This window comes from Podarcis gaigeae, assembly GCF_964106915.1.
Source record: "Podarcis gaigeae genome assembly, chromosome: Z".
Classification (NCBI taxonomy): Eukaryota; Metazoa; Chordata; class Lepidosauria; order Squamata; family Lacertidae; genus Podarcis; species Podarcis gaigeae.
Window position 1 is genome coordinate 20054533 of NC_139691.1, and position 19894 is coordinate 20074426.

Consider the following 19894-nt stretch of genomic DNA (forward strand, 5'->3'; position numbering starts at 1 on the left):
TTTTGCCCCAGGTAAAGGGGTGCCATTGAGGCTCCCAGCCTGTGTGTGCAAATGCACATGGGAGCTGCCAAACTGGGTCTTTGACCTAGATGAAATAAAACCTTGTTTTGCTCCTGTATGAGGAATGGTGAAGGGAATTGGAGATGTTCAGCCTGGATAAAAGAACACAGAGGTGACATTACAGCTTTCTTTAAATTGCTGAAGGGCTTGTTGTCTGCTGCACCAAAGGGGAGGGCCTGAACCAATGAATTCAAATGACAGGAATGCAGATTCCAACTAAACATCAGGATAACTTTCTGAGGATAAGCACTGTTTGACAAAGGAACAGACTCCCTCGGAAGGTGGAGAATTTTTAAACAGAGGTCAGATGCCCATCTGTGAGGAATTCTTTGACTGTGATTTTTGCACTGCAAGGGGTTGGACTAGGTGATCCTTCAGGTTACCTTCCAACTGTCTGATTCTACGATTCTTTGAACTGGAACAATTGCCCTTCTCGTTCAGGCTCCTTTCACTGCTCCTGTCCTCCTGTCGGAAAAAAGGAAGGAGCCCACATGCTTCCTTCCAAGGATTTCAGACTTGACACTCCTTTGAACTTCATCCCTCCAGAGCTGCGGTGATGATCTCTTTGCTTTCGGAAGGAGAAGGCCCATGGAGACGGCTTCCTGCCTCAGGCGTTGACAGCAAAGAATGAGTGATGTCCGAGAATGACTTTCTGCCCTCCGGCTCCAGGGCAACTCACTTCGGGTATCTATAGGTTAATCACTGACTAGAGTCAGATACATCCAGCTAAAGTTGGAAAACTTTCTCTTAGGCCACATCCAACAACCCACAAGCCATAGCATTGAGCCCGACCTGGAGGCCTATACGCCTTTCAGTCCAGGGACCCTGGTGGAAGTTATTATGTGTATTTCTTTCATAAAATTTATGCACTGTGTGACTGTGAAAAAACAAACACACCTCAAAACAGTTTATAGAAAGATGACATAAAATGATCAAGAAAAAATTGGCAACAATGGTTTAAAACATACAAAATGTTAAAATACCAAAAACAAGTTGAAATTCACATCAACTTTCTAAGCATCTGGACAGGCTCATCTAAACAAGGCAGCCTGAAAGAGTACAGCGAAGGTGCCTGCTTGATGTCAATAGGCAGTTCCAAAGTGTAGATGGTAACAAGGTGCTGGAGCTGGAGATTTCAATGGGAAGCTGAGCTGGGCCAACTTTGCATGGTCCCTCCCTAACCCTGTCCAGACAGGGGCTCAGCTGGGATGGAAGGCACTATACCAAGGCAACCTGAACCTCAAACGACAGAAAAGGATCCTAGAGTACTCCCAAGCAAAAAAGTTGCTCCTTCAGAGGGAGTGCAACCTTATCAAGAGCAGAGAGAGTGTAACCCTATCAACCTCCCAGTCATTTGGTCTACCCACTAACAATGTCTTCATCTTATCTGGATTGAGCTTCAGTTTGTTGGCTCTCATCCAGTCGACTACCAAGGCAAGACAGAGGTCCAGTATATCCACTGCCTCACCTGCAGTGACAACAGAGGGTGCTGCAGAGCAGTGAGCCACTGGCAAAGGGAAACTGCCAGTAAATGTTATAGAACATTATATTTTATAATGTTTAGAAGATCAATGTAGATCCAGCCCAAAACTCCAGATAGATATTAAGAAACAGTGATCCAGATGCAGGTGGGTGATTGAAGATTCCCCTCTGCAGGGAACAGGGCCATGTCTGTGCTATGTTTTTTTACTACCCACTTACAAGTGTTCTCTTACTTAAAAGTGTAGAATTGTAGGGTTGGAAGAAATGCACAAAGGTCATCTAATGCAATCCTCTGCGATGCAGGAATCACAGCTCAATTATCCGAGAAAGATGCCCATCCAACCTCTGCTTAAAAACCTCCAAGGAAGGAGAGTCCACTACCTGCTGGGAGAGTCTGTTCCACTATCAAGTGGATCTTACAGTTGAAAAGTTCTTCCTGATGTTTAGTCAGAATCTCCTTTCTTATCATTTGAATCCATTTGTTCAGGTTTTACCCTCTGGAGCAACAGAAAAGAAGCTCACTCCATCTTCCACGGGATGGCCTTTCATATGTTTGGAGATGATTATCATATCAATTCTATCAAGATTTGGTCTTGAACAGCAGCCCTGGAGAACACACTTGAAAACAAAATCCTGCCAGACAACAGGTTTAGATTTGTGGTCTGTTTTGAAATGGAAGGTAGACAACTCATGTATCCAGGGGAGAAAACGGCTCTTTGATGCATCTCTTTTAAGGTTCCTACACAGGTTGCATCTCCAAGTGAATCCTTGGAAAATCTTAAAAGAGGGACACTTGAAAATATTCATCTTGAAGAGCAGGGAACATAAGGAGAAAAGTGGGGATATGTGGAATGTATCCAAAACAGAATGACAAAGACTCCATAAAGAAGGAAGCAGGCAGCATGCACAGTTAACTTGGTATGTTTGGATACTTGCTTGGCTTGGTAGCTCTCAGAAGCTTTGCCAGCACACCCTGAAAAAAGGCTTGGGAATCATAGACCTGAAGAGTTGGAAAGGATCCCAAGTATCATCTAGTCCAACCCCCGGCAATGCACAGCTCAAGAATCCCTGCCAGATTGCCATCCACCCTGTGTTTTGCTTTGGGGTGAACACAGAGGCAATGTAGGTGTTGAGCATTTCCATCTTCTCTCTGTCACTCAATATCATTTCTCCTCCTTCTTCCAGGCAGAGGGCCTACTACTTCCTTGTTCTTTCTCTTGCTTCGAACATAGCTGTTCTGCAAATGAGTTTGTTTTTTCCCCCCCGGAGAAGGAGGATCAAGTTCCATGTTCAGACTCACAGTGAGAAATTTATATGGTAGAAGCTTATTTGTGAACGTAATGAGGGGGCGTAAAATTAAACACAGCTTTCTGGAAGCAAATGGCCTTGAGCAATGAGAAGATCAATGAAAGAGGGGTGAAAATCGACAGAAAACTTTTGCATTGAGAAGGGAGGGATTTGAGCACAAAGCATTTCTGGAAGCTAAGATCAACTTACAGATATTCTACTGCAGATGAATCTAAGTCAACAGCAAACACAAAGCAACCATTTGCTTCATTATTTGAAGGTGCCTACTGGAACTTTAAGGGATTCAAAATAAAATGACACTTGAAAGCCATTTTTAGGAATACAGGGAATTTAGATAGTACAAATGCTTGATCGTCAGCTCTTGCTTTAATTTGTAGTTAGGAACATAAGCTCATCAGAAGCGCTTGCTGGATAAAGCCAATGACCCATCTAGTCCAGCATCCTTTTCTCAGAGTGGCCAAGCAGATGCCCCAAAGGGAACCCCACAATCAAGATTTGAACATAAGAAGATACTCTCCCTTCTTGCAGCTTCCAGCAACTGGCATTCAGAATCATTGCCACCTCTGAGCATAGAGGCAGAGCATAGCCATCGTAGCTAGTAGCCATTGATGTCCCTCTGCTCCTTGAATTTGTCTAACCTATGTTTAACATTTGCCAATGAGGTGGAATCCAGAAACTTTTGATGGAGTCCATTCTACTGTTAAATGGCTTTTACCACCAGAAAGTCCTCCCTAATGTTTAGTCAGAATCTCAAATTTTTTTGCAACTTGAATCTATTGGTTTGGGTCCTCCACTTTGGAGCAGCAGAAAACAAGCTTGCTTTGTCTTCCTGGTATCTTCTCATACATTTGGCAAGCTTTTTTTTCCCTTTTCACCTTGGAAGGAGACCATCTGCATCCCTGTTTACACTCGTTCACACTTCTGCTTGTCACCTGCCTGGAAAGCATGAGTCTGAGCACTTTTCCCCTTGCCCTGCTCCTTGCCTAGGGGGGAAAAAACACCCCACTTTTAAGCTCTAAATGAGAACAAACATCAGTGTGGAGAAAACCCAAATTGCTCTTTGCTCTGATTGAATGCTAAAGAGCGATTTTCTTCTGGGGGAAAGCTGTAGGGCAAGAAGAATGGTTTATAAGCCCTCTCTTTTTGCAGAGAAGAGAGTTTTGATGAATACCTAAAACAGCCAACAGAGAAGTCCATGCTCCAAAGTGAAGTGAAGCCAGACTCACGTATACGAGTGAATGAAAGCAGGAAGGAATGGGCAGGGTAACCAGGATCTCAATTGGATTATCTTGACAAATTTCATCAGGGGCTGGATTTGAATCAGCACGGCATGCAGCCCTAATCTAAAGCACGCCCCAAGGCGGAGCGGGGCCCCTTCGGCATGTCTTCCATTAGTAACTAGACCTTTTTGTTTTTTCAAACATGACATAGTTAATGCACCACAAAAACACAAACATGAGGAATGGGCTGTCAAGCATAAACAAAGAAAGACCCACTTAAAATATGAGAAGTGGTTTGGGGGTGGGGGGAGGGGAGGTGGCAGGGCACTGAGCTGGAAGAACTCAACTGGGGACATTTGAATCCATCGAATCATAGAACAGTAGAGTTGGAAGAGACTTCCAAGGGTCATCTAGCTTAACCCCAGCAATGCAGGAATCCCAGCTGGGATCATTCCACCCTTGCAAAGCAGCTCGGGGCTGGTGTCGCTCTGATGGTGTTGGTGGCAAGGACTGGGCTGATGCACAGCAGGCTCTGTTTGCCCTCTGCACCCTGCCCCCATGGCACGTGTGCCCTGGGCTCCATGAAAAAACACTTCACCACTGCCAGGCCCAACTCCAGGAGATGCTCCTTTCCTTCAACACTCAAATGTTTATTTTTGGTAAGGGCCTCCTATCTTTGCTCTTTGTCCTTCAGGCATTATAAACACTCCTTCAAACTGGCCCTCTCAAGCTTGTTCACCTGCCGGACTCTACCTCTGGTCTCTGCACCATGCCAGCCAGTGCTTCCAATCTCTCTGCAGAATAGTAAATCTGCAGGCTCTTCTCTTGGGTAACTGTTGCTGGAGCCCTTGACTCCCTGGTTTCTGAGCCTCCGACCCCTACTTTGTGTCCCCCCTCTACCTCCTCCATGGCTTCCTTGTTGTCCTCCTGTTCTTTGTTGCTGCTGCCCAGACTAAGGGCAGGTTCCTGAAACTCTGGCAGCTGTTCATTCCTCCCTTTCTTCCCCCCTCTGACCTCGCTCTCCCCCATCATAGCCAACAGCTGCATTCTTTCAACTTTGCTTCCTCCACATTCAGACTCACAGCTCTGCTTCTCTATCCTTCACTTCTGGGAAAGCACATGGCCAGGCAGAAGCAGCTCTGCTCTACCCAGGCTTTCTCCTTTCCCCACAAGCCCTGGAACACTGGACCAAAACACTGAGCTGACAGCTTATGTGCCACCACCATAAACAGCTCCAGTGTCTATCAAGCCTGCCATGCCCACCTTCTTGCAGGTGAGAGAGATGGGGAAATTAAGCCTGGAGAATAGGAGACCAAGAGCCACTTTCAAATATAACATGGATGGTGGAGTATGCTTGTTTTCTCCCGCTTCACAGGCCAACACTGCCAGATTCAAATTACAAGAAAGGTGATTCCGACTAAGCCTTAGGAAGAACTTTCTGACAGCAAGAGCTGTTTGACGGTGCAATGACTCCCTCAGAAGGTGGTGGGCTCTCCTTCCTTGGAGGTTTCTAAGCAGAGGTTGGGTGGCAGTCTGTCTGGGATGCTTTAGGTGTAATTCCTGCATTGCAGGGGGTTGGACTACATGACCCTTGGGGTCCCTTCCCACTCTACAATTCTATGAAATGAAAAGACAGAAGAGCAGGGGGACATCTGGATCTGCCAGCAGATATTCAAGCCTGCTGTGAGCATCTGGGAATGTCACCATGGTGTGATTAATCCAACCCAAAGATGCTCACATTCCTTTCTGGACACCTCTGAGCCTCAAGGCCAACACCTGCAACGTGTGAAGATGAAAAATAGGTCTGTGGCCTGTTCTGTCCAGCTGTGCCACAGCATGGCGGAGGATGCTTTCACATTGTTGAAGTCTGTGAGTCATCCAAAACGATGGCAAAACCTCTGCCATTTCCTACCCAGCTCTGCATATGGAAATGCAATTGACGTCCTTCTGATGAGGAAGGCCAATGGGCTCCCCTTCCTCCAGTTCATCTCTGACTTCAGGTAACTAAGAAATAGACTGCTGTCTGGACTCACACAGCGACTACCCTGATGTCGGTGTGCTATGTATGCAAGTTTTAGAAGAACTGAGACCGGCCATTAAAGTTTGCAATGAGGAATTTTTGTATGCAGTAGGTGTGTGCTTAGGGGAAAACACCTGAGGATTGTGATGTGTGGGCGGAGAAAAATAAGTGTTGATAAGAATAGAAACTGCGTGTTGTGCAGGTTTAGCCTGGAGAAGAAGAAACTGAGAGGTGACAAGATAGACACCCCCAAATATCTGAAAGGCTGTGACATGGAAGATCAAGAGTCATCTGGTCCAACCCCTGCAATGCAGGATTTGTAGCTCAGTTATCCCTGACAGATGGCCACCTAAGCTTGCTGGAGAGCTACAGAGGGCAGGACCTGAATCCATGGCTTCACGTTACAAGAAAGAAGATTCCAACTCAATGTCAGGAAGAACCTTCTGATGGTAAGAGCTGTTTGACGGTGGAAAGGAAATAATCTCAGAAGGTTATTATTATTGGTTTTCCAATTATGCCCTTACAAAAAGAAAAAGTTACAGGATTCGCAGAAGCATCACAAGTGCTTCAAGCTGCCTTCGTACTCAGGGCCCATTCTATGCAGCAAGGGAAAGGAACCCCAATTTGGGGGCTCTTTAGCTGTGATCATTGCATTGCAGGGGGTTGGACTAGAGGACCCTTGGGGTTCCTTCCAACTCTACAGTTCTATGATGCTATGATTCATTGGAGGTTTCTAAGCAGAAGTTGGATGGCCACCTGCCAGGGATTTTTTAAGCTGAGATTCCTGCTTTGCAGGGAGTTGGGCTAGATGACCTTTGGGGGTACGTTCCAACTCTACTGTTCTATGACTAATGGGAGGTTTTTCAGTGCAAGTTGTATGATCATTTATCATGGATTCTTCAGCTTCAATTCCTGCATTGCAGGGGGGTGGACTAGATTACTGTTGTGGGGATCTTCCAAATCAACCATTCTAATATTCTATTATATCTGTTGGGGAGTATTTAGCCATGACTCCTGCAGCTGGACATGTCACCCATGTGCAGAAGGAAGTACAGAGATAACTGAATCAAACACACTGAATTGTAGAGGGGGAGGGGATCCCCAAGGATCATTCAGTCCAACCTTCTGCAATGCATGATTCACAGCTCAAGAATTCCTGACAGGTGGCCAGTTGTGAGCAAAGTCATGTTGACATATAAAGACCTGAGCAACTCCTGGGTTGTCTGAAAAGGCTGCCTGTCCCTTCAAATACCTTCAGCAAGATCACCTGGGGGAAATTCATATCACCACACCACAGTGCAATGGCATAGTGTGGCGGAAAGGGAGCACAGGGTGGTTGCCCCAGAGGCATAATTTTTAGGGGTGCAAAATTTCAACACCCAGTGCTGCCTCAGTATAGCTGTATGCTCCCATCGCTGGGCTCTATTGAAAACGGCTTCTTTATGTGAACCAGGATGTGACCTCTCCCGACAACAGAACGACTCTGCGCTGTGATTTACTGGGACACTGGTAGGTAGTTGAATGCGCATGTTCCCTCCCTACCACTCACCCCGGGCCACCCAAATGGGCATTTTCTGGTAAAGCCTTTGCATGCTGGAATTCCTGTTCCCTCTGCCACATGAGAAGTAGCAGCCACCACATGTTTTGCATGTGTTTTGCTCTTGTGGAGGCTTATCTTTTTGCCCAGACTTTCCTTGACCATAGAAATATTGGACCCTATTTAATGTGAATCCTCTGGGTTTCAAGGGGTTGGACCCTGTGGTTCTGTTTAATTGCTTTTAAATGCTTCTATGCGTTTTTTATATCACCGTTTTATTGGTTTTACTGTTTTAATGACACATAGCTTGTTTCTTAGACGGCACGCCGCTTAAGAGATTTTTTGAAATATTAACTGGTCCTGTGATGCTTTTAAAGAAACGACTAAATGTGCCGCATGAAGTTTTGTGAATCCTTTTTGAACAGCTGCCAATGAAAGCTTCCTCTTCGGGGAAGCTTCAGGAAGGCAAAGGGATTTGCACCATGACTGTGGTGTGGGAAGAAAGGGTTAAGCAACCTATCCCCACAGACTGGAAAGCATTAAGCACCCTTTCTTCCAAGCCTGCCATTTACAGAGCTCAAAGATACATTCAGATTCAACTGATGTATTTATCAAAGTATTTATCAAAGTATTTAGTATTTATTCAAAGTATTTATCAAAGTATTTAGTTTTGTCCTCAATCATTCTTACAATGGCTCCTGTGGGAGCAAGTTCCATATCTCTCCTGAATCTTCCAACATTCAGCTTCGCGGAATTCCAGGAGTTCTAGCATAATGAGACAGGGGGACATTTTTTTTTAACTAATTATCATTTTCTCCAGGCTATGCACAATTCTATAAACTGCAATCGTGTAATCTCTTACTCATCTTTTCTCTAAACTAAAAAGCTCTAAACGTTGCAGCCTTTTCTCATAGAGGAGTCACTTCATCCCCTCAGTCATTTAGATCGCTCTTTTCCAAAGCTTTTCCCAATCTGCAATCTCCTTTTTGGGATGAGGTGAACAGAACTGCAAGCAGTATTCCAAATGCAGTCACACTATAGATTTGTATAAGGGCATTATGACATTAGCAGTTTTATTTTCAATTTCTTTCCTAATGATCCCTAGCATGGAATCTGCCTTTTTCACAGCTGCTGCACAATGGGTAGACATCCTCATTAAGCCATCTACTGTGACTCTGGAGTTGGCTTTCACCCTTGACCAGAAGCAACCTGCAAACTACAACTCCCATAATGCCCAGCCATCTGCCCCAGAATTGTGGCTTGAGGTATCTGCTTCACTCTGCCTAATGGGAGAGCTGGTTCTGCGCTCATGCATGCAGCACGCAGATGATATCATTGTTTAGGTGAATTTGTAAGTGGCTGATCTACAAGGAGTGCTCACTAAGGGTTTCTCATCATCCTGGAAAAAGGGACAGGTGGAATGTTGCACAGTTTTGTCCTGGGCCCACTGCTGTTCAGCGACTTTATAAATTACTTGAATGAAGGAATTGAGGGGATGCCCATCCAATTAGTAGACGACACCAAACTGGGAGGGGTAGCTAATGTCACAAAAGGCAGAATCAGGATTCAAGATGACCTTAACAGATTGGAGAACTGGACCCAAACAAACACAATGAATTTCATTAGGGACAAATGTCAGGTTTTACACTTAAGACAGGAATTACAAGCTGTACAAATATAAGATGGGGAATATCTAGCTTGGAGTGGTCTAAGTACAGTGGTGCCTCGCAAGACGAAAAGAATCCGTTCCGCGATTCTCTTCGTCTAGCGGTTTTTTCGTCTTGCGAAGCAAGCCCATTGACAGCTTAGCGGATTAGCGCTACAGCGGTCTAGCGGCTTTTAGCGATCAGCTGTTAACCGGCTTATCAGCGGATCAGCTGTTAAGCGGCTTAGCGGCTTAGGAAAAGGGGGGGAAAGGGGGAAAAAACCTCGGGAACTCGCAAGATTTTTTCGTCTTGCGAAGCAACCCCATTGGGAAATTCATTTTGCGAAGCGCCTCCAAAACGGAAAACCCTTTCGTCTAGCGGGTTTTCCATCTTGCGAGGCGTTCGTCTTGCGGGGCACCACTGTAGATCACAAGCTTCACATGAATCAGCAGTGTGATGCAGCAGCAAAAAAAGGCTAATGAAGTTCTAGGCTGCACCAAGAGAAGTTGAGTGCTCATATCAAGGAGAGTAATGTTGTTGTTTAGTCGTTTAGCCATGTCTGACTCTTCGTGACCCCATGGACCAGAGCACACCAGGCATTTCTGTCTTCCACTGCCTTCCGAAGCTTGGTCAACCTCATGTTTGTAGCTTCAAGAACACTGTCCAACCATCTCGTCCTCTGTCATCCCCTTCTCCAAGTATTGGATCCTCAGTTTCAAGGAGAGTAATAGTACTGCTCTATTCTGCCTTGGTCAGGCCCCACTGGAGTTCTGTGTCCAGTTCTGAGCACCACAATTTAAGAAGGATATTGGCAATTGGAAGGTGTGCAGAGGAGGGTTACCAAGAAGATGAAGGGTCTGGAAAGAAAAGACTGGGAGGTGGTGTGATAGCCATCTTCAAATATCTTCTAATTCTTGTGCTAGCACAAAAAAGTGGTTGAATACTGTCCAAAATAACCAAGCATGTAGAAGAGCAAACCTTGTTGAAGCAGAAATAACATTGCTGGGTTGTTTTTAAGAGTCACCCACCAGTTGATTCCATCTCTGCTGAAATCATCTTGATGTCTTGATCATTTCCTGTCTTGACTGGTGCTTCTGACACTGTCTTCCAAGAGGTCATCACTGTCTCAAGCTTAGCAGGGAGCAAAGCAAAGTAAAAATGGGAGACAGAATCCAACATTCGCTTCTCCATCTCCACAGAGAGCTGAGAAGACAAGGACAAGCATGGAGGATCAAGAAAGAAGTGGAAGGAGAGAGGCATTAGGTACATAGCATTGAGGTCATTTAGTCCCCCTTCTGGCCAAACATAACCAAGAAGACATTTAGTCCACTCTCTGGTTAAAAGGTAACAAACCACAATAGGGGAGAGAGTTCTTGTTCTTGATTCCTGCTAGCTGGTTTGCCACTGTAAGAACAGAATGCCAGACTAGATAAGCCGCTGGCCTGATCCAGCAGACTCTTTTATTATGTTATTATGTAAACTACAGTTCTGGCTTTGCACAGGTCAAAGAGGGCCACGAAAAGGGTCGGTAGATAAAGTACCACCATACACTTCAGGTAAGTTATAGAATCATAAAACAATAGGGTTGGAAGGGACCTCCAAGGGTCAACTAGTCCAACAGTGCAATGCAGGAATCACAGATAAGGAATCCCTGAGCGGTGGCCACCCAACTTCTGGTTAAAAACCTCCAATGAATGAAAGTCCAACCACCTTCTGAGGTTGCCTGGAGTTGTGCTATGATAAAAAAGGTAAAGGGACCCCTGACCATTAGGTCCAATCGTGACCGATTCTGGGGTTGCCGCGCTCAGCTCGCTTTATTGGCCAAGGGAGCCAGCGACAGCTTCCGGATCATGTGGCAAGCATGACTAAGCCGCTTCTGGCGAACCAGAGCTGCACACGGAAACGCCGTTTACCTTCCCGCCAGAGCGGTACCTATTTATCTACTTGCACTTGACGTGCTTTCCAACTGCTAGGTTGGCAGGAGCAGGGACCGAGCAATGGGAGCTCACCCTGTCGTAGGGATTCGAACTGCCGACTTTCTGATCAGCAAGTCCTAGGCTCTGTGGTATACTCACCTTCAAATATCTAAAGGGCTGTCACATGGAAGATGGAGCAAGCTTGTTTTCTGCTACTCCAGAGGGGAGGACTCAAACTGATGGGTTGAGATGACACAAAGATTGTGACTAAACATCAGGAAGAACTTTCTTATGGTAAGAGGTGTGGAATGGACTCCCTTTGAAGGTGGTGGATTCTCCTTCAGTGGGGGCTTTTAAGCAGAGGTTGGATGGCCATCTGCCGTAGATGGTTTGGCTGAGATTCCTGCATTGCAGGGGGGTTGGACTAGAGGACCCTTGGGGATACCTTCCAACTCTGCAGTTCTTTGATACTGTGAGTCCAGGGCAGGGGGACTGATGAATATCAGGAGGCACTGCTCACATTTTTGGGCAGCGATCCAGTTTCTCAAGGTGTAAGGACAGTGTAAGTGGGGTGGTGGTGGGGCATAAATTGAGAAAGGGGGAAACAGAATCCCAGAAATGCCATTCTCTAAATTGCAACGCTTTAGCCTTGAGAACAGCGGGAGAAGGAGGGGAGATCAGGGGCCAGAGGGGAAGGCAAGTTTAGAAAACATTCCTCTCTGCAAAAAGGGAAAAAAAACCTGATGGGATTGGAATGCAAAAATACCAGCCCACAGGGGGGACGAGGCTGGAACAAAGAGTGGAGGAGACTCCTGCCTCTTCCAACCTCCACTGTGCAAAGCACCATTCTCAGGGCAGGGAGGGGGCAGGCAGGATACCCAGACAAGAGTTCACTCTGTGGGAGAGCCCTGCAAGGGGACAGAATAATATACAGCCTTGTTTTTCTGCCGGGCAGATTCTACCAAGTCATCAAGTCCGACGGAAGCCCATCAGAGTTCCAGCTCTCAAGTCTGAGGCCCACAGAAAATACTTATTCTTCTTTTTGGATTCCTGCATTGCAGGGGGTTGGACTAGATTACATTCAATGTCCCTTCCAACTCTACACTTCTCTGATTCTAAATTTTTAAAATACACACACACCTCCAGCTCCCGACACACTTTTAATGATTCCTCCCCAGATGCAGAATGATGGAGAACAACAGTCTGGCAGTTTGACATGAATGAAGATAAGACAGCTCTCATATTACTCCAACTGGGCTTTCTGTGACCTGAAAGCATGAAACACTGACTTTCATATTACTATGGGTTAGTGGGGGAACAGGGTTCTCCCTGTTCCAGATTACCCCTCTAGATTCATGGGTGATGGGGTTTAAACAGAGCTGACAGGCTGAGCTTGTTTTCCTGCCCTGCAGAGGGACAGAGGCAGATGATGGCCCTGCCATTAACCCACCACAAAAGCCATCTACAAGACAAAGACCCTGGGGTAACCAAGGGGGAGGTTGCCAGGGCAACGTAGGCGTGATGCCACACAGAAAAAAAGTTGTCTTTTTACACAGCAGGCTTTTTTTGGCAAGGTGTTCTGGCAACAAGAAGGAGGAAGTGGGGAGAGCTCCATGTGTGCTGGCTGGGAGAGGCTGCACCAAGAGACCAGAAAACATGACTGTCTGCTGCTTAGGACTCAAGCTTGATGAATACATGAGAGGAGCAGCAAGAGACACTATTGGGGTATAATGTTCTGTACCCCACCACTGAAGGGTTTAGCTGTAAATATGTGTAAAATAAACCATATTTCTTGAAGGCATCTGTCTTCACTGTGCCTTGGTTTCCCAACGGAAACACAACCCTGGTTAAGTGCCAAGACTGCTAGCATCTCTTGCTACCACTTGGCAGAGATTGAGGTGGCATATAAATAATATAAACAGCTCCTTCCAGAACGATTTTTGCCACCCCTCACCCAGTGGCCTCCTCTACCTCTGACACTATTATGCATATAACACACACGGAGAGAGAAACACAGACATTAACCTCCTACTTAGTTGCCTCACCAAAAAAAGCATATTGTTGGATCTGGAAAGGTTCATAAAAGGGCAATCTAAAGGAAGAAAGTTTGCAGTAGTTGGGACTTTATAAAGGTAAAGGTAAAGGTACCCCTGCCCGTACGGGCCAGTCTTGCCAGACTCTGGGGTTGTGCGCCCATCTCACTCAAGAGGCCAGGGGCCAGCGCTGTCCGAAGACACTTCCGGGTCACGTGGCCAGTGTGACATCGCTGCTCTGGCGAGCCAGAGCTGCACACGGAAACGCCGTTTACCTTCCCGCTAGAAAGCAGTCCCTATTTATCTACTTGCACCCGGGGGTGCTTTCGAACTGCTAGGTTGGCAGGCGCTGGGACCGAGCAACGGGAGCGCACCCCGCCACGGGGATTCGAACCGCCGACCTTTCGATCGGCAAGCCCTAGGCGCTGAGGCTTTTACCCACAGTGCCACCCGCGTCCCCAGTTGGGACTTTATAGATTAGAGAAAATGCACGTAAGAGGGGACATGACAGAAGTTTATGAAATTATGCATGGACTGAAGAAAGTGAAGAGATGGAAGCTGGAGAGAGGGTTGGATTAATTACCCTTGGGTGACATGACAGACATTTATAAAATTATTAATGCCATGGAGAAAATGGTTAGGGAAAAGTCTTCCCCCTTCTCTCATAACATTGGTCCTTGTGGGCATCCAATGAATCTGAATGTTTCAAGATTCAGGACGGATAAAAGCAAGTCCTTTTTCATGCAGCACACAGTTAGACAACAGGACTTACTCCCATGGGAGGCAGTGATGGCCACCAACCTGGATGGCTTTCAAAGAGGATTGGATAAATTCATGGAGGAGGAGAGGGCTATTGAGGGCTACCAGCCACAATGGTTATGCTCTGCCTCTATGGCTGGAGGCAGCAATGTTTCTGAATACCAGCTGCTACAAACCACAGGAGGGGAGAGTCCTCTTGTGTCCAAATCCTGTTTGCACATTCCCCATAGGCATCTGGTTGGCCACTGTGAGAACAGGATGATGGGCTAGGTAGGCCATTGGCCTTATCCATCAAGGCTCTTCTTATGTTCTTATGCTTCTTCCTGTGTAGAATTTCCTAGTTCCTAACAGTCTGGAGATAACAGGAGTTTCTTTCTTTGAAAGCCTCATATATACACACTGGCAAGTTTCCCAACTCTAGTCTCAAATCACACTGGATAATGTTCCCCATGCTCCATTAGAGCAACTAGAAAATCTTATATTTTGACACAACACTGCACACCTTTGCCTACAATGGTATATTTATGGGGCTAGGGATTTATTAACAGATTGCTGAGAAAAGGGGGTTGCTTGTTTCATTTTTCCAGCATAGGCTCCCTGGCGCTGTTTGCAAAATTGCTTTCAACTCGAAGCTGTGCTGGGAATGCTGGTAGCACATCTTCGCTTCAAAAATACGTTGAGCTTTTTATTTTATTTCAACTGGCCCTTTCAGACATTGCTCCACATTGACTGCAAGAATTTGTCCTGGGTGCAAATTCAAAGATTGTCTCCCTATCCTTGCTGCTACTGTAAATGTGTCCATTTCCCACGCTGAAGACATTTTTTATCCAGAATAAAATAGAGTCAGAATAATAGAGCTGGACCTTCAAGGGTCATTTAGCCCAACCCCCCTTTAAGGCAGGAATCCCTTCTCAAGAGTTTTTACAGGTGGCCATTCAATTTCACCTTAAAAACTTCCAATGAAGGAAAGCCCACAACCTCCCAAGGGAGTCTAGTCCACTGTCAAACAGCTCTTACCATCAGAAGGTTATTTCTGGTGTTTAGTCAGAATTTCTTTCTTGTACAGGTGAAACTCAAAAAATTAGAATATCGTGGAAAAGTTCATTTATTTCAATAACTCAACTTAAAAGGTGAAACTAATATATGAGATACTCATGACATGCAAAGCAAGATATGCCAAGCCTTTATTTGTTATAATTGTGATGATTATGGTGTACAGTTGATGAAAACCCCAAATTAACAATCTCGGAAAATCTCAGAAAATCCAAAGGCTTGACATATCTCGCTTTGCATGTCATGAGTTTATCTCATATATTAGTTTCACCTTTTAAGTTGAATTACTGAAATAAATGAACTTTTCCACGATATTCTAATTTTTTGAGTTTCACCTGTAACTGGAAGCCATTAGTTTAGGTCCTATCCTCTGGAGCAGGAGAGAACAAGCTTGTTCCCATTCACATGTGACAGCCCTTTAGATATTTGAAGATGGCTACCATATCTTCTCTAGGTCTCCTCTTTTCCAGGCTAAGCATACCCAACTCCCTCAAGCGTTCCTCATCAGGCTTGGTTTCCAGACCCTTGATCATCCTGGTCGCTCCCCTCTGCACATGTTCCAGTTTGTCAATATCCATCGTAAATGGTGATGCCCAAAACCGGACAGAGTACTGCAGGTGGGGTCTAACCAAGAAGAAATAGAGTGATGCTATGCCTTTCCTTGATCAGGACACTCAACTTCCCTCTGATGCAGCCTAGAATAACATTAGTGTGTTTGATTTTTGCTGCCGCATCATGTAACACAGACTCCAACACACAGATCGACTCACTGGCTGATTAATGAGCTGACATGCCTTAATCACTTACATAGAAGGCACTGGGCCATTGCCATAGTGATTGGCTTGCCTGACCTTCCACCTGTTGACTTGTCTCATACATGTGGTGATTTGAGCCCTTAAAGGAAATTTACTCCTTCCTGCATGTCCAGTTCTTCCAACAGTGTTCCCCATCTCAAATTTGTGCATCTGGTTAGTCCTGTACTGAGAATCATCTTCCCTGTCTCTTCCACTCTGTCTACAGAAATGTCACACCCTGGAGATTTGGTTTGTGTGGTTTGTTATACTGCCCTTTCTCTTCCTGAGAGTCTGGAGTGGAGTTTCAAGACAGCCCTGTGAAGTAGGCTAGGTCAAGGCTTGCCTCAGGCTACCCACTAAAGGTTGTCCTCCCCTCCACATTCATTTTCCAAATACTCTTTCCTCCACTGGAGGAGTAAATCCTGCATTTCAAAGGGTTGGACTTGATGCTCCTTGAGGAACCCTTGCAACTCTACAAGTCTATTATTCTTGAGCTGTGATTCCTACACTGAATGGGAGGACTAGATGCCTTCCAATTCAACCATTCTCTTTTTCTCTGAATCTTCTGCTTGGAACGTGATGGGAAGATCCTGTAAGAGTTCTCAGAGCTGTTCCTTTTGATCCTTCAGAAGAGCCACAGCCAGGAAACACAATGGCATGTGATTAATTATTACTTCTCATTATTAGACAGCTTTGTGATGTGGGTTGGGATTATTTACAGTCTTTGTCAGAGCCAGATTAAAGCATTCATTTGCTGAGGGGCTGGAAACAGATTTTGTTGTATCTTTAAAAACATACGCATGCACACACACACACACACACACAACCAGCATGGGCGTAGCCAGGATTTATATTGGGGGTGGCAGGACACCCACCTGTCGTCATCCCCTGTCTGGCTCTGTCTAGCAGATTCAGAATGAAATGTCTCAACAACAGTTGTTTTAAATTACTTTATTTTGAACCCAAGTACTCAGAAAAAATCTGTCAAAATCTTTCTACCATTTCTACTTTTAGTTAAGTATTTCTATTTATTTACTTGGCGTTTTTTTGGGGGGGGAGCTTCCCCCTGCCTTCCCCAGCTATGCCTTCAACAACCAGGTTGAAGAGGCCAGCATATTGGGTCCTAGTCTGCATTTAATCCCCACAACAACCCTGTGAGGAAGGATAGGTTGTGAGGTGGCTATTGGCTTCCAAGGGAGCTTCATGACCTGGTCTCTCCCAGATCTTAGGATGACTTTCTAACTAGTATACCACACTGCCTGCTGCATGGGAAGGGGGAAAAGGTGTGATTTTGCCTAATGTGCAAACATTTTGAAGGCACCTACCATAAAATGGGGCAAATACTCCCCTGTGAGGAGGGGAGGGGGGGAAAGAGAGTGAGTGTTTGACACAAGACCCCTTTGGGATAAAACCCTATGCCTGGAGAGTGAGCCTGAAAATGGGTTCTGAAAATCTCTTCCCATCATTCCAAGATAGTGGACTCTCCTTCATTGGAGGTGTCCCAATGTTGCAAGCCAAAAATGGCTTATCTTCTGAGTTACGCCAATAAAACTCAGAGACAAGAGGAGTTAGGAGTCTATTGTTGTTTATTGCAAAGCAATAGGTTACAGTCGAATCTTTTCACAAAACTGCAAACCCGCCCAAGGTGTGTTTATAAGTTTCAAACAAAGCATTTCAATTTCCACCAATCATATACATCATTATCTCATTTCATGCTTAATCCACATGCGCAATAAGCATTGCTAACTAAACTTTGATTCTCACCATGATCTGTTACATTGTGTTAGTATGCATGTTGGGAACCTGTGTTACGTGTAGCCATTTGCACCATGTATCAACTTATGTTCTAGCTTATGAGCTGTATCTTTGTGATTTGCGTATTAGCTGTCCTTCTGTCCCAGTGGGAGACGGTGACTTGCCAAATCATCAGCTTCATAAAGCAACAGGATACCATAACTTCTCTATCAGAAGCATATTCAAGGATTTATAGGGGTTTACATTATCACATTCATTATGGCCCTTTGGGCCACTACCACATTAACAGAGGCTATGTAGCCATCTGTCAGAGATTCTTTAGCTGTTACTGGGGATTGGAGAAGATAACTCTTGGTGGTTCCCTTCCAACTCTACAATTAATTCTAGGATTGTAAGAACATAGTTACCCTCCTGATTCCATAATGCTCCCTCACCCCTCCAATTCCTCTCCTGTTTTTCTTTTTGTATCCCTGTTGCCTTCCATTTCATTATTTAGAAATGTAAACTTTTTGTCATATTGTGTCAGACACACACACACACACACATACACTCCACTCTATCGCTCCTGTTATTTGAGAAAGTTATGCAACAGAAAGTTTCACAAAGCACCGCGAAATACCACAGTCACTGAAGCCTGACGGAAAATTCCTCCTGCTATTTTCTCTCTGATTAAGATCACCTCACCTAACTTAGCGTGGGGGTGGAGCCTCTCCAAAAATATCCATCCAAACACAATCCCTGTTGTGGTACCTCATGTTCATACGCTAGACATGAAGCAGCAGCACCCCCAAATGCCTGCATGCAAGAAGCAGGGGTCACAGGAGACACCACTATTGCTTTGGAGGTGACAGCATCCTTTACAAGGCTGTTAGTTGTGTGCAGGTGTGTTCCTTTGGGATAGTCACAGCCCCGCCCCTCACAGCCCTGCTGCTTCTAAGATTTTGTTGTTGTTGTTTAGTCATTTAGTCTATTTAGTCACCTCTTCGTGACCCCATGGACCAGAGCACGCCAGGCACTCCTGTCTTCCACCGCCTCCCGCAGTTTGGTCAAACTCATGCTGGTAGCTTCGAGAACACTGTCCAACCATCTCGTCCTCTGTCATCCCCTTCTCCTTGTGCCCTCCATATTTCCCAACATCAGGGTCTTTTCCAGGAAGTCTTCTCGTCTCATGAGGTGGCCAAAGTATTGGAGCCTCAGCTTCAGGATTTGTCCTTCCAGTCCTTCAGGGCTGATTTCCTTAAGAATGGTTAGGTTTGATCTTCTTGCAGTCCATGGGACTCTCAAGAGTCTCCTCCATCACCTTAATTCAAAAGCATCAATTCTTCAGCGATCAGCCTTCTTTATGGTCCAGCTCTCACTTCCATACATCACTACTGGGAAAACCATAGCTTTAACTATACGGAGCTTTGTTGGCAAGGTGATGTCTCTGCTTTTTAAGATGCTGTCTAGGTTTGTCCTTGCTTTTCTAAGATTTTACAACCTTCTAAAATCATAGAAACTACTGTCACATAATGGCTAAAGTGCCAGACTATGACCTGGGAGACCAGGGTTCAAATACTCTAACTGGCCATGAAGCCCATGGGGTGCGACCTTGAAAGCCAGTCACTGCCTCTCTCAGCCCAACTTACCATACAGGGTTGATGTTATGGGGATTTAATGAGAGAGGAGAACCATGTATGCTACCTGGAGCTGCTTGAAGAAAGCTGTGGGAAATAAATGCAACAAATAAATAATAAATAAGATTATAGTAAGATAAAGGTAAAGGGACCCCTGACCATTAGGTCCAGTCGTGGCCGACTCTGGGGTTATGGCGCTCATCTCGCTTTATTGGCCAAGGGAGCCAGCGTACAGCTTCCGGGTCATGTGGCCAGCATGACTAAGCCGCTTCTGGCGAACCAGAGCAGTGCACAGAAACGCCATTTACCTTCCTGCCAGAGCGGTACCTATTTATCTACTCGCACTTTGACGTGCTTTCAAACTGCTAGGTAGACAGGAGCAGGGACCGAGCAATGGGAGCTCACCCCATGGCAGGGATTCGAACTGCCGACCTTCTGATCGGCAAGCCCTAGCCTCTATGGTTTAACCCACAGCGCCACCCGCGTCCCTTTAAATAAGATTATACAATAACAATAATCCAAGATGACACAATGACACAGATTCAGTGGCCACTTCTTAGGTGGCAAAAGGCTCCTGGAATTATTTGTCTTGATCTCCCAAACAGGCAAAATTTCTCTGGAAACTTTTCTTTATTTAAAAGGAGATATTCAGCAGAAACTGTAAAATCTTGCTAACTTTGCCAAAGCTCCGGTGA